Source organism: Sander vitreus, unplaced genomic scaffold (genome assembly GCF_031162955.1).
Source record: "Sander vitreus isolate 19-12246 unplaced genomic scaffold, sanVit1 ctg304_0, whole genome shotgun sequence".
In the NCBI taxonomy this organism is placed as follows: Eukaryota; Metazoa; Chordata; class Actinopteri; order Perciformes; family Percidae; genus Sander; species Sander vitreus.
Window position 1 is genome coordinate 1 of NW_027595457.1, and position 10000 is coordinate 10000.

Sequence of the window (10000 nt, forward strand, 5' to 3'; positions counted from 1 at the left end):
TTAGTTCTATAGCCACAGGTTACGTTGGAAGAGGAAGGGGGGGTGAGCTGCGGGGGGGATATATTCTGAAGATCCCCACCCTGGATTCTGCATTTCTGCCAACTAAGGGCAGGATTTCCTGAGGAGGGATAACGAGGATCTGCACACACAAGAATAAAAAAATAAAGACGTTACACTCTTTCCAAGACTCCTTTTTATTTTTATATTCTATATTGTTTTCACACTTCACTGGGAAACTGCTGCAAATACGTTTTCTTATCAGCAAGGTGAGAGGGCATGAGACGGGAGGCTCCAGGTTGCAGCCTTAGAATGAATGGATTTTTAGTTTGTCTATAGTCTGCATTCATTTTATAGACAAACATATATTTTTAAGTATTTTATTCATTAGCATGCTAGTCTTTTATCATTCAGTCATTTAGCATTTATCTTATAGACAGATATTTTTAAAGGGGTGATAGAATGCAAAACCGATTTTACCTTGTCATAGTTGAAAAATGACAGTTTGGAGGGTAAATAGGACATACATAGAAGCTCAAAATCCCATTGACACCTCTTTCCTCTGCAAATCTCACAATTTGAAACTGCCTCTGAACGGCTGACGTCAACTCGGAGGCTCCTCCTCATCTGGCTCTAGTCTCTATCTCTGTCACGCCCCGACATTTACATAGGCTACACCACTGATCTGAGGTCAGCTTAGTCTTCTGAATCTAGGTCACGCAGATCTCAGAAATGTTATACATTGTTCGTCCACTATGTAGAGGTCAAATATGGGCCGTTTTACAAAAATTGATGGCTAATTGCAAATGTTGTCCGACTGTGTGTTGCAGTTCAGCAGGAGCTCAGCAGGCTACGTGACAGCGGCCGGTGCTGCCTCGTCGCCCGGCGTGTCCTACTTCATAGACCCCGACTCGCTGTGAGCTAGCTGGATCTCCGTCACGAAGGGAAGCCCGCGGCGCTCCATACCCGCGCAAAGTCACTGGATAGAGTTACTGGATTACCAAATGCCGAGGCCCTGACGGAGCTCCAGGGCCTGCAGCTAGCCGCGATCTTTACCCATAGGATTGAATGGACGCTAGCAGCTAACGAAACCGGACACAAGTGTTAGCTTTGTAAGACCTTAGGGTAGCTGTTATATAAGTGGCGTGACGAAATTCAAACTGTAAATGTACTATGGTTATGCCGGCAGCCGGCCCCAGCCCCAGTTGTCCAGTAACCCAGAAACAGTGACTTTCTCCTGGGTATGGAGCGCAGCGAGGCTGCCGCTGTCTCGTCAGACTGTGTGGAGCTCCTGATGTCCTACACATCTCACCAAATTTGCAATTAGCCATCAATTTTCACAAAACGGCCCATATGTGAGCTTTATATAGTTGATTTCTTGCATAAAAAAGTCTCAGAAGTGAATTTAGTAACCAAACATTGCAGTGTCTGAAATATGAGACCGGCTGTCTCGTCTCCAATGTCTGCGTATGTGGTTCCTCAACCAATCAGCGCGCAGCTCATCTAAATATTCATGAGCATACCATATTTGGAAGAAAAGCTCTCGTTCCAAATAGGGCCAAAACACAGGGATGCATAAGGGCCCATAAAATAGGAACGGGGCAATTTTCAACCCAATCAATGTTACATATCATTAGGAGACCTTAAGGAACAGTGTGAAATACCCTATATCAGTGGTTCCCAACCTGGGGTCTGGGGACCCCTCAGGGGGGTGGCAAAGATCACAGGGGGGGCGCAAGTCTTCATCTGGTTTGAGGTTGAGGTAAAAAAAAATATGTGCACATGTTAAACAAATTATGATAATACACTAGAATATATAATGTATACAAAAGTCAGTATAAAAACTAAATATTTTAGTTCTGGCTTAAAATTGGAAGGCAGGCTACTTAGTAGGCCAAACCTCTGGGACCTCTTAACCTGGGACCCTTGCTGTCATCAGGTCAGCTGCTAGCTGCTAGCTGCTATCATCCCGCCACGGCATCACTATTTATTGAAGGAAACATGGCGGAGAAACGTAAAAGTGCTGAGAACTGCTCTCTATCAAAACAGAAAGTAAGGCTCTATCTCGAGAGTTACCTCCACTTCGGTTTGGGGGGGGGCTCAGCTTTTCTTAGACATAAGTAGGGGGGGTGCCAAGGAAAAAAGGTTGGGAACCACTGCCCTATATAATCATTCTATCACCCCTTTAAGTCACGTAAACCTATAAAAGATGTGTGTAAAAGAAACTGAGCGTAGGATCCTTACTAAACGTGTACCTACGCCTAAAAGCCAAAAATGACGTACGCCAAAAAACATTCAGATTTATAAAACCGTGCGTACACACACCTGTAAGCAATGTTCACTTTATACATCACAGATTACCCACAAGTGTGTGTATGTTAATCAGCCTCTTATCCCGCCCTGAACACGCCCATTTTTAACCATAAATAGTCAATGCAAAGCACCTCATGAATGCTGATCAGTATGTTAATGACCCTGGCACAGACACACATACACACATACACAAATACAGACACACACACAATTGCACACACACACACACACACACACAGAGACACACACACACACACACACACACACAGTCTGAACAGGACGAATGCTGCAGGACACACAGAAACACACACACACACACACACACACACACACACACACACACACACACACACACACACACACACACACACACACCCCCAGCAAGGCGGGTCAGTGAACTGTAGCTGCGATGTATACTTGATAACAAGGCAGCAGGTGATAATAGGGATGTAATAAAAGTGAAACTAAAGAAGCTCGCAAACAGACAACACACAACAAGTATTGTTGTGTACTGAAACATCAGCATTTAAGTTTTAATTTTATTTAATAATTCATTAACTATGTATTATTTTCAAGTTTAGATTGTGTTGTGGATTTCATTCTAAGAAATAAAGTGTATTTTGCACTATTCCATAAAGGATGCTGAAGGCAGCATTCACTGTGAGACAATAACAACCAGATGAAGGTCTGAGCCACAACCCTGAAGCCAGCGTCCAGTTCTTGTGTCTCTCAGCTCTACACCCCCAACACATCAACCACACACCAGAGTCCCGGAGCAGTGTAGAGGGGCATCTCCAGGCGCCAGGCGCCCACACGAAGGGGCTCACAAATACAGTATATGACTTGATTTTTCTTTTTATATATTAAGTTTTAGTTTGCTGTCATGAGTTTATAGACTGTTGTTCCTCCATCATTTAATAATGAACCTGTTGTTGTGTTTCTTCTTCTTTTGGGGCTTCAGTCTTCCTGCAGTTTGGACTCTTTGGAGTTGTGTCAGTGTCTCCAGCTGCCATCACAGTGCTGACTGACAGCTTTTGTAACGCTGCAGCTGCTTCTGACTGGCTGAACTACAGCTCAGACCGGCCCTCTGCTCTGACGTCATACTGACATTTCTAGGTTTGGATGTAAAGGTGTGAGGAAGTGATGAACACAGTCAGAAGCAGCGTCTGTCAGTGTCTGCAGACGGACGAGGAGCAGGAGGAGGACATCTCTCTGACCTCATCTGGACTCTAACAGCTGAGCAGCCTGACAGGTAACATTACACACCTTTGATGAAGAAACTCTGCTGTCGCTCCTCATATTTGGGGGATTCATAATATACGTCAACACTGGTGTTTACTGCTTGTAGATCTGAATATTCACTAATTCATTTACTAATTATTCTGTGATTTGTGAAATTTGGCCAAAGTGAGCCTTTATATGTTCAGTGAAGTCAGATTTAATCAACAGGAAACAAGTTGTTTGTAGTCTTTACCTGGAGACAAAGTTAGGAGAATCCATGTTGGGGAGGCGTGCCTGTGTTGTACTCCTCTGAGAGGTGCTTTTGATTGGCAGGTGTGTGTCACAAACTTCATTGTATCTGCTAAGTGTGAATGTGTGTTGGTTTGGATTGGTGGAGAGCAGAGCAGTCTTTTAATCCTCAACTACAGACTGAATGAAAACACATCCAGAGGTTTCTGAAGAGACAAGTTCAAACCTGCAGCTTGTCTCTGGCAGTTACTGGAGCCAGGAAATCCTAATACGGGCATAGAGGGTGGTGCCTGGGTGGATCAGAGCTGTGATAGGCTGGGACAGTTTGTGTTCTCAGGTAGGACAGCAGCGTGTTCAATGCACCGACCACAACGTTTAAATAAACCTTTTGCTACGTTTTGTCGAGGCTGAATGTGTCCTCGACAAAATACACAAATTCAGAATAGGCGAAATAACACTGCATGACAAAAACTGCATGGGATTATCATAAAGAGGTGGTGTCTGTAAAGCGTTGACTGGTTGGTAACTCATTTACATTCAGTTATCTGGGGGTCACTGGCAGAAAAATGTCTATGTCAGTGTTTGTCTTGACAAAGTGTAGCTTAACCTTTGGAGCATTACTTACTGAAGCTCTTCTCCTGACAGGCAGCGCTGGAAGAAGTATTCAGACCCTTTACTGCAGTAAAAGTACTAATACCACACTGTAGAAATACTCTGTTACAGTAAAAGTCCTGCAATGAAAATAGAAAATCAGGAAAATGTAGTTAAAGTATTAAAACATTGTAGAAAGTGTAAAGGATCCAACCAGGTGTGTGTTTAATGGTCTGATCATCTCAGCTGGACTTGTACAAACACACACACACACACACACACACACACACACACACACACATGGCCATGAGGATGAGGACAGCTGTGTGTGTGTGTGTGTGTGTGTGTGAGTGTGTGTGTGTGTGTGTGTGTGTGTGTAATGGTCTGATCCTCTCAGCTGACTTGTAGCTGTTATATTGTCGGCTAGTTTACTTTAGACTCAAACATCAGATTTATAAACTACATGTAACTAGTAACTAAAGCTGGAACAGATGAATGTAGAGGAGTAACTAAAGTAACTAGTAACTAAAGCTGTAATAGATGAATGTAGCGGAGTAACTAAAGTAACTAGTAACTAAAGCTGTAACAGATGAATGTAGTGGAGTAACTAAAGTAACTAGTAACTAAAGCTGTAACAGATGAATGTAGTGGAGTAAAAAGTCCAATATTTCTCTCTGACGTGTAGCGGAGTAGAAGTAGAAAGTGGCATGAAAAGAAAAGACTCAAGTAAAGTGTGGGGGTGGGGGTGCAGAGGAGGTAGTAAGTCTGGAAAGAGGCTTTATGATATAAAATCACTTTTTTATTTCAGCTACTTGTAATATTTCCTCTTTGATGTTTATTTACGTTTGAAGATAGTTTTAATGACACATGATTTAAAGTGAAACCATGATGTCATCCAGAGATCTTCAACAGGGGGCCACCAAAGTATTGTTAGTTTTTATTATTTTTATTAACATGATTTCAACATATTATTAGCAAATATAAATCAGCCTTTTTGTGAAGAAAAACAACATTAAAGTTAGAATAAGTGGCCCATAGGTAAGGTAGCCACACTATGACAAACATCTGTAGAAAAACGGATAATGTCCTGGTGAAATATTACCAGTCCATTTTCTGTTAAGTTTACGGACGTTTCTGTTAATCCAAATATGGAAGATTGTGTATATTTACAGTATTTGCTCTGTACCTTTAACGGATGCTTCCATTAGTCCACAAAACGGAAAAATTCCTCTTAATGAACATCTCATTATTCATTAACATGAGGTAAGTAGTGAGTTTAAAAGAGTGATTCATAAGACTGGAAAAGTCTAAAACTAGTACAGCAGTATATAAAGTACAGTGTACAGCTGATCCCCATTTCATTTGCAGTTTTCACAAACCCATGCTACGTTCTCCTGTAAACACAACATACTGTATCTATGTAGAAACACAAGCTGACAAAAAGATCAGATTAAAAGTGGAACACAACATATTATGTTTGAATCAAGGGGTTGTAGCGTTCAGCCCACATGTCTATTAGCATGAACACTGTGTCTGTGTGTGTGTGTGTGTGTGTGTGTGTGTGTGTGTGTGTGTCTGTGTGTGTGTGGGTGTGTGTGTGTGTGTGTGTCTGTCTGTGTCTGTGTGTGTGTGTGTGTGTCTGTGTGTGTGTGTCTGTCTGTCTGTCTGTGTGTGCAGTCGCTCTCAACGACAACATAATCATTGATCTGCTGGTTTCCACCCTGGCGATCCTCAATAAAGAGAATACATCCCACCAGATACAGATTAAACATGCAAGAGCCTCAGTTCTTCCCCTTAGACAGACCCAAAACAGACAGCACTGGACGGAAAAAAGGAGGCTAAAAGACTTGCAAAATGTTGCTGTGTTTCAGCCATCATAGGGAGCATGCAGATATGGAGACGGAGATGTTTTGTTTACCCTTAATGTGTGGAGTATTATAAATGAAAGACTTGTAAAGTATGTGAGTAGTAGTAGTAGTAGTAGTAGTAATATGTAAGTATGTAAATCTGTCACCTTGTCAATAACAGTTCTCATAGTATTTGGATCTTGTATGTTTTCTTGCGATGCCTTTTAGATCCAAATAAAAGAATTCAAATGTGTCTGTGTGTGTGTGTGTGTGTGTGTGTGTGTGTGTGTGTGTGTGTGTGTGTAACTTTAATGCCCTGATGCATAGTAACTTCAGGCTGATTCTCCAAAAACTGCACAGACTCATTGGAACTGGCAGGATCTCTCTGAGTGACAACTGTGCGAGGGTTTGACTGAAATGCATGTTTTTGTGACAACCCTCCAATCATGTACCCTGGAAATCCAGAGTTCTCGCGAGAGCACAATTTGAATTTGCTCAGCGAGTTACTCTGGCATTGAGTAATGCTGCTCATTAACTCTACCCTTGTAGCCGAGCTGCACCAATCACATCGGTGTATCTGATACAGGCGGGCCAGAGGCGAGCTAAACAGATGACGACAGTTTAATCTACCAGTTAGCTCCACTGGTAGCTAAGCGGATTTCCAGGCTACCAATCATGTGGGAGCCCATCTTATCTCACATTATGCATGTGACAGTACCTCTACAGTATATGTCTTATCCTCAAAGGATATGCCTTTTTCCTCCAGCTCACACAAGTCAGACACAAGTTCACTGAAAACTTTGTCCACTCCAAAATATTTACAGTCTTTCTCTATAAAGAGCAGTGCCAACTGTATTTGATCAACAGTTGATCGTTGGTATGGATGGAAATTTCCCAGAGTGAAGTAAACTGCTAAAACTTTGTGCTTTTGCTTGGCAGATCCAAGAGGATTAGCTACCCCAAAAGCATCTTGAAAAAGCATCACTTTTAAATAATCTGGGTCTTAAGAAAACATAGCATTAGATTAAATGACATGCCCGTCAGTGAAATCACAGAGTGTGCCATCTTCAACCAGAGGAGGTTAAAACTCTGCTGACATACATCCAGACTGAAGGTTGTCTTGACATTGTGTAAAGACATTGTTGTTTCTTTAGTCAACTGTTTTTAATGTTTCCTCATTCCCCAAAACACAAAACAACACTTGATTAAGTGTCTGTAAGAAGAAGCAGGCACAGAGCCAGAAGTATAAGAAAACAGAATGTCAGACCCATCAGCAGATTAATGTGGTCAGACATGTTCTGGGACCTCCTTACATAGTTGGAGATCACATTGTTAAAGCCAAAGTTACACTCCTCTGTCAGACAAAGCAGGTGGAGAACTGAATGTGACTTTGCAGCTTCTCTCGCCCCCATTGGACTGAGATCAAATTCTTAGAAAAGTCACCTAACCACTGAGTGGCAGCAGCCTCTGTTCATGCTGTTGCACAACAACACTGAACCAACTGGTTCATGGGACTTTTACTTTTGTTTTCTCTGAAACTCTTTACGCTTAATACTGGACCAATGTCAAAGACTGTTGTTCCCATCAGTCACTTAGACGCAAAAACATGAAAAAATAAGTATTTTTTCCGATTTTTGCTGTTTCCATCAACATTTTCTAATGCGATACTTCAAAACTGCGCCTAAAAATACGTTGATGGAAACACGACTGGGTCAGATAAAAGAAAGTGCCTTGCAGTGGAAGGTGGTAAAATATGTGGACAATTTATGAAAGGGAAAAGTCCCATGAATTTCAAAGTACATTTGAGAAGGCTAACCTAGCTTGCCCTAACAAGGTAAAGGAGAACGCAAATCCCCCTTTCCCCGAAACAGAAGCTAACCCCGGTACAGGGCATGGGTCTATGTCGATTTAAATAAAAACAAATGCCTGTCAGTGAAATCACGGAGTGTGCCATCTTCAACCAGAGGAGGTTAAAACTCTGCTGAGCTGCACTTTCATCTCTTAGCATTGCTTTGAGGCTTTGCAGTATTGGGATATAATGATAGTGCCTCTTCTGCCCTCTATCATAGTACCCAAGTGAGATTTCAACAGGCTGAACATAGTTAAAGTGTGTCTTGTAATATTGCAGCCTTTGATGGTGCGTAGTTAAAGGACCATTTGTATGCAAGGTCTCATGCATTGTGCTCTGCTCGTATGCACTGTTTCCAAGATGTGTTAATATCTCAGTTGGAACACCATATCTCAAGATAGAACATCCATTGTGTATTCATGTTGAATAGAGTTTTCATTTCATTTCATTTGCTATCTCTGTAAATGTAGAGGCTGGGACTAAATACTTTGCCTGCAAAGCTAAGTAAAACAAAGCTAAATTCTCTGTGTAGGCATCTTGCACTTTATCATTATCAACATCCTCACTTTGGTCTGCATCACTCACATCCATTACATCAGGTCCATTCTCCTCAATATGTGTTCCCTCACCTGAAAAAGACTGTTCTGCAAATTCACACAGATGAACAGGTGCTATCTGGATGACAGCCCACCCTCTGTGATTCCTGGAAATATGAGATGAAAAGGATGTCTTTACATTGAAATTCTTATTACATCCATCAAAGGGACAAGTTACAGTTAGACCCGTCTTGTATATGTCCACTTCAGTGAGACATGAGCCCTTTAACATCTGCATATTCTCTGCTGGAAAGGTTCAATGAACACTTCAACTGTACAGACACACGGTCTCAAGTTCCAAGTTTGTCTGGTCCACAGATCTGAGTGTGTTCGTGACATAAGAACAGCAAAGCTGTTGAATTAGGAAAACCTTCTTCCACGATCTTTATGGCCACATAAAAACAATCCATTGTGGACATGTCTGCAGTGCTTTAGATATTCAGTCAGTGAGACGCATTGAAAGTCACAAACACTACAAACCAACATAGTGGTAATCTAACGTTAATCCTACCTCCACCAAACAAAAAAAAGAGGGCTAACGTTATCATTTGTAACGTTGAGGTTATTTTTTGCCTTTTATTGACAGAATACAGTTGAGAGCAGGGACGTGACGAAAACCAGCACATCTGTGTCACATGTTAGGCGCCTACACAGTCTCAGTCATCTCAAACGCCTCTTGATTAAACAGATAGGCCTCCATTTTAATCACACACAGCTGTCATACAGCGGCCATGTTGGGACTCAAACTGCAGATGACTTTCTGGAGCCTCAACAGTGAGACACAAATACGTACAAAACATCTGAGAGAAAAGGCAGACTTTAAGGTTATTTTTTGCCTTTTATTGACAGAATACAGTTGAGAGCAGGGACGTGCTCAGACAGGAAAAAGGAGGAACTGGAGGTTTTGGAGTTAACCCTATACCTCTGTACATAAAATAATAACTAATTCACAACGCTATGCACAGCACAGATACAGTACAATATACTGTACTTCTATTATTCATTGAAACATTAGTTTTTAATGAGTTATTAGCTTTCTCCAACTTAAACTTCTGATAAAAAACCCAAACAAGAAGCAATGAAGAAGCAGCAGGTCCTGTGTGTTTCCAGATTGCTTCTCTGGTTGTTTTATTAAACAACTCAAAATCATGTAACCATAACACACATCTGCTTTAAATCATGTCAACATGACATTTCAGTTACAGTTTTTTTTAATTGGTAAACGACAGTGGTCACAACTGGAGCAACATGTGCAAAACTCTAACTCCAGTCTACACAGCAGCAGTTCATGTGGACCAGACTCTAACTCCAGTCTACACAGCAGCAGTTCATGTGGA

The 10000-nt window shown here is 41.6% G+C and overlaps 1 protein-coding gene across 1 annotated transcript in view; it reads left to right on the forward strand.

Annotated features, from left to right (window-relative positions):
* Nucleotides 1–3434: 3434 nt before the first annotated feature.
* LOC144513634 (phospholipid-transporting ATPase ABCA1-like) overlaps nucleotides 3435–10000 on the forward strand; it is an 80260-nt gene continuing 73694 nt past the window's right edge. Inside the window, 1 exon segment of the mRNA XM_078244796.1 lies at nucleotides 3435–3562. The gene's annotated coding sequence lies outside the window, so the exon portion shown is untranslated.